Here is a 6000-nt window from a genome sequence, read left to right as displayed (position 1 = left end):
CGAGGAATTGCTTAAACGAAGAGTAGTCTCGCTTAAGACAATTTTTAAACTCCTCCAAAAAAAAGGGAAGTTTCATTTGATTAAGTTGTAATCTTATTGACATCTTTGCCATGCCATAGTGTGTTTGCATATCTCATAATAAAGCGAAAGTCTACTCACTAATTCTAATACATGATATTCTTTATTTTGAGCACTAACGGATCGATAAATCCAAAATCTTTATAATTAGTAATAAGGTTAAACGCCTCCACACAATCTGTCTCACAAATAACATCTTGTGGATCCACATTGCATGCTAAGAGATAACCTCTTCAAATAGCAAACAATTTCCCTACTATTACTCTTAATCATTTTAAATACCCTCTTTGCCAACACCTATTACAATCTCTAATAACGCAAGCAAAACCAATACTATTACCAAAATCAGGATAACTAGCATCACAATTAATATTGAAAGTATCTATTGATATGGATTTTACAATTAAATATCCGCAAAACTACCGGCAAGTGCAACGGGTCGTACCAAGTAATAAACTCACGGTGAGTGAGTGTCGATCCCACAAGAATTAATAGATTAAGCAATCAATGGTTAATTAATTGTTCTAGTTAGATGATTCATATTTGGATGATGAGCAATTAGAGAATTAAATGACTTGAACAAACATAAAATAAAGCAATAACTAACTTGAATGTAAATAGCAAAAATGTAAATTATTAGGAATTAAAATGCACGAATATTAAATTGCAGGAATAAAAAGAACTAGAAAGTAAATAACAATGAATTAATAAACATTCAATTGACTAGAGAAGTAACGATAAGCTGTAATTAAAGAGAATAAAAGGAAAGCATATAGATAACTTGTAATGTAAAAAAGAAGTAAAAGACTAGAAATTTGATATGAATTACAGACATTAGGGATTGGAGATGCTGAATCTTCCGGAATTAATAATTCTCACTTCCCTCTTAATCATGCAAAGTTAGATTTCTGGCAAATCATAAGTAACTGAATTCTAATTCCTTGACAATTCAATTTCTCTAAACTTGATCAATTGTCAATTTCTTGATCTATTGCTCATGAGAAGAGGTGAAGCATAAATTCTAATCCCAAGCCACACAATTCTTAAGATCTTGATTTAGACTGAGTATATGTCACATATCAGATTTTGAATAAAATAATCAGAAGACTTATGAGGGTAGAGTTTTAAACCAAATTACTGTGATCTCTTTTCCAAATTTTCATAGAATTTTCAACAACGCTCCTCCCCCAATGGAGAGAAAAGTTAGTGACTCATAGCTAAAAACATCCTTCCAAAAAAAAAAAAATTGAAAAGCTAAAAAGAAAAAGAAGAAGTCCCCTTCATTATGTCTTCACTCTGCATTTATATACTACTCTAGCCTCCCAAATTCAAATTCAACTCAAATTACAAATTTACATTTCGTTTACTACCCATAAGGCTTGCTCTTCTAAATTGGATCTCTGTTTTGGGCTTTGAATTGCAAACTTCAGGATGGATTTTTAGCTTTGGTGCTAGTACAATTAATGCTTTGAGATTGACAGTGTTACTAATGCTTTGGCTTTGGTCCAAATAGAGTTCCCAGGAATTACAACATCATTGATGGTGTTAGTGAAGATGGCGCTCCCTCAAGGCTGCGTTACTAACGCCCAAAATGTGCCAATTTGAAGCTCTCAGGTCCTATAACGCATCGAAGGCATTAGTGAAGATCACTTCATTGGCGTTACTAACGCTTTTGATTCTCCATTCAAGATAATGGTGTTGTGTGTACGCATGAGTGTCGCGTACGCACAAGTCATTTTTTTTTGCGTACGCAAAGGTGTCGCGTACGCATGAGTGCTTTGATTTCCACATTTTTGTACAATCGAAGGTGTCTCCTGAAGTAATGCTTTAGCTTTGAGGCGTTACTAACGCCATGCTCCTAGTGTCATTTCCCATTGTTGCTGGCGCCCCCTTGGATGGCGCTTCCTCAAGGCTGCGTTACTAACGCCATGCAAAAGCTGGAGGGCTTGAATACTGGAGAGTGCTGGCACTCTCTCTGAGTAACACTTCACCAACTCAGCATTACTAACTCTTCTTTGTTGTCAAATTTCATGCTCTAGGGTGATGGAAGTATCGCTGGCGCCCCCTTGAAGTAACACTTCACCAACTCAGCGTTACTAACGCCATGCATTCTGGAGCTGGGACTTAGTGAGGGCGTGGTTGGAGGTGGCGCTTTGTTGCATGCGTTGTTGAAAGTGGCATTTCACAAATGAAGTGTTACTAACGCACCATGCATTTTTGTGAACTTGAAAGTCTTGGGAAGTTTCTTGTTGCTTGCTTCATTAAGCTTCTAAGTTATGATTATGCATGGCTTGCATGCATGAATACACAACATACTATTTAATGCCATTCCTTATTCTTCACTAATTTCATCCTTGAGCAACTTGAATCTCACACCATTCTTCATTATCATTCTTCTAAAAATCATTAAACATAACAAAATTAAAGCTTGGTTCTTAATCTCATGAATTAACACAAAATGAACTAATGTACATAAGTGCAACAAACTTAGTTCTATTAGTCACAAAATTACCTAATATACACATCAATCTTAGCTCTTATATTCATGAAATGATTCTTTGCATGCAACATAATTGGGAATTAACCACAAAAACACTTGATAGTAAGTAAGATTCATGATTTATTTGATGAAAAAGAGTCCTAAACTAACTAGCTAAGGTGCACATGCATCACAACACCAAGTTTAAACATTACTTGTCCTCAAGCAAGCTAGAGCTATGCACAAATGTTGTTCTTAAGCAAATTGAGTGAAGGAAGTTCAAGACCTGTGTAAGGCAATCAAGAGATGATGAGATAATTATTGTTGTAACCATGCATGAAATTCCTCAATTGTTAATTCCTACATTGAAATTCACAGAACTTGGGGATTCATTTTAAATGATATCATAGAGGTCTCTTTATATGTTGTCACCTTGAAATAGCATTGGACTTTTTCTTTCATCTTTGTTTTCCTTTCTTGATTCTCTTTTTGCTTAACTGCAACTCTAGATGTTTTGTCTCAAACCAGCTCTTTAAATAAGTTTTCAATTAACACTCCCAAATCAGTTGGTCTAAGGTGCTAGGTGTAGATGAAGCACCCCTAAAACTTTACTTGCTCAAGCCTCTCTCTTTGACACAAGTTCACCACAAGCATTTACTAGGATCATACTCTTTGAATTTCTTTTGTTTCTTTCTTAGATTTCCTAGTAATTGATGCTCAGAACTTTGGGCCACGATTTTTTTTACTTGTTTGTGCTACTACTTCTTAATTTTGTATAGATGTTTGAGAGCCTTTGTAACATCTCTCCAAATGTCCTACTCAATCATAAAGCTTCATTTTATGGTTTCATCATCAAATTTTACTTCTTCCCAACTCATTTAAATTAATTTTTTAAATTCAATTATTCTCTTTTGTCATGTTTGTCATCAATGGAGAGATTATTGAGTTAAGTTTGATTTTAGGGCTCATATATGATGACAAACATTATTTGGGTTGAAAGTCTAAGTTGGTTTAATGTGTGTGCTAAGTGATGCAGGCCCATTTATATGTTGCTTCAGCCCAAGTTAGTATTGTTTCAGCATCTTAAAGAGTTACAGCTCTAACACTTAAGCCCATTACTTGCTAATGAGCAACAAATCAGTACATGAGCCAAGATAGAGAGCATCGAATACAAATGGTGGGAACAAAAAGAAGAAAAAGTAAGAAGGACATTTGGCATTACACAAGGACAGCTGTAACACCAAGACAAAAATAAAGACAGTTGGGGACACTCTCATTACAAGGACATCAGCAAATTAAAATACAGAAGATCACAAGTAAAGTTTGTAAGAGCAAAACAAAATCACAGAGCTATAGACAACAGTTAGAATGGCTCCAAAATAGAAGTGCTTTGCATTCCAAGGAAGACAGCAGTTCCAAGGACAACAGAGGTTGGTAGATCAGACCCTCCAATAAGCAGCATTAGTGGAGCAGAATGGAGCAAGAAAGAACCAATGGAAAGAGAAATCTGATTCTATAAGAGATGCCTCACTTCAACATTTGATAGCAAGAAAAAGAGAGCACATTCAAGAGCATCATCTTAACACTTGAGATGAATTCTTTTTCTTCTATTATAGCTTCATTTCTGATTTATTTTGTTATGGCTATCTTGTGTCATCTTTTGTATTGAGAAAAGGCTGAATATGTGAGTAGAAAAAGCCATGAGAGAAAAGGCAAGAGTGATGCATGAAAGAGCCATTGAAATTCTGTGTAATTGAGTTGTTGAACTAGGATTAGTTCCCCTTGCCAAGTTGGGTTAGCATTTTGTGAGTTTGAATCTGTTTAGGTTCTCCTTCCAAGTTGGGACAGTACTTGAGAAACTAAAATTTGGTGAAGAAAGCTTAGTGGTAGATACTAGTTGAATTAGGTTGTAAATCAATAGTATTGGTGATTGTAATCAGTTGATTATAGTGGAAATTCCACCATGGTTGTGGTGGAGACTCGACGTAGGATTCATGATACTTAGAATCTGAACCAGGATACATGTTGGCCTCTTTCTCTTCTTTCCTTCTCTGTTTCTTTTATAAGTATGAGATAAAATGAAAAAATCTCCTGCGAAATTAGCTTCCACAAAATAGAGGTTGAAACATTTATTTTTGAGCCAACTTGATTCAACCATCCTTTCTCAAGTTCAAAAGTTCCATCAATTGGTATCAGGAGCAAGATCTCAAGGAGTCAAGCTTCACAGCTTGGAGCAAAGATCCATGGCCAACAATATGGGTCCTAACATCATGGCGTACACTCCCAATGAAGGACAGTCGAATAATAGACCTCCTTACTTCAATGGTAGCAACTATTCCTTCTGAAAAGAGAGAATGAGAATCTTTGTGCGTCAATCGACTAAAATATTTGGAAGATTATTCTCAATGGACCAGACGTTCTAACTAAGCAAAATGCTGATGGAGAAGTTGTGGCTAAAGAAGACAATGAGTGGATAGAGGAAGAAAAGAAGAAGGTTGAACTCAATGCAAAAGCAATCAACCTAATGCACTGTGCAATCAGTTTTGAAGAATACAGAAAAGTTTCAAGGTGCAAGACGGCTAAAAAAATCTGGGACAAGCTCAGACTCACCCATGAAGGTACTAAACAAGTAAGAGAGACCAGAATTGATATCCTGATGAAGGAGTATGAAATGTTTAATATGAAGGAGGAAGAGAGCATCGATCAAATGTTCGAAAGCTTCTCAATAATCATAAATAATTCGGATGCCATGGGAAAGAGATATTCTGAAGAAACCTTGGTAAGGAAGATCTTAAGGAGTCTTACGAAGAAGTGGGAAGTAAAAAGCACAGCCATCTCTGAAAGAAATGATTTGATAAAAATCACCTATAATGAGCTAAGAGGCATGCTGCTGGCCTATAAAACTACTCACATGTCTCAAGATAAAGATGACAAGAAGAAAAAGTGTAGCACTGAAATCAAGAATGACGGCCAAAGAAGAAGAATATGATGACAGTTTCTCAGATGAAAAAATGCTGCTCTTTGCTAGAAAAATGAGGAGATTACTGAGATTAAAAAACAAAGGCAAAGGAAGTTATTCATCTAAAGATTTCAAGAAGGATCAAGCCAAGTTCACATGTCACCACTACAAGGAACCAGGTCACTTCAAGTCAGATTGTCCTCAATTAAGGAAAGGCAAAAGATCAAAGAAGGACCAAAAGAAAGTGATGATGGAAACATAGAAAGACTTGGAAAATGACACCAGTTTTGAAGACTCAGATCAAGAGGCTCAACTATGCTTGATGGCTGATCACGATGATGAAGATGAGGTAGATCTCTCTGAGCTATCTATTGATGAATTGCACTACATTATTAAAGACTTTACTGTGAACTCTAAGAAACTCTTGGAAAAATATATTAAATACAAGAAAGATAATAAAGCATTGAGAGATGAAAATGATTTC

Source organism: Arachis duranensis, chromosome 6 (genome assembly GCF_000817695.3).
Source record: "Arachis duranensis cultivar V14167 chromosome 6, aradu.V14167.gnm2.J7QH, whole genome shotgun sequence".
NCBI lineage: Eukaryota > Viridiplantae > Streptophyta > Magnoliopsida > Fabales > Fabaceae > Arachis > Arachis duranensis.
Note: the sequence above shows the minus strand (reverse complement) of the source record.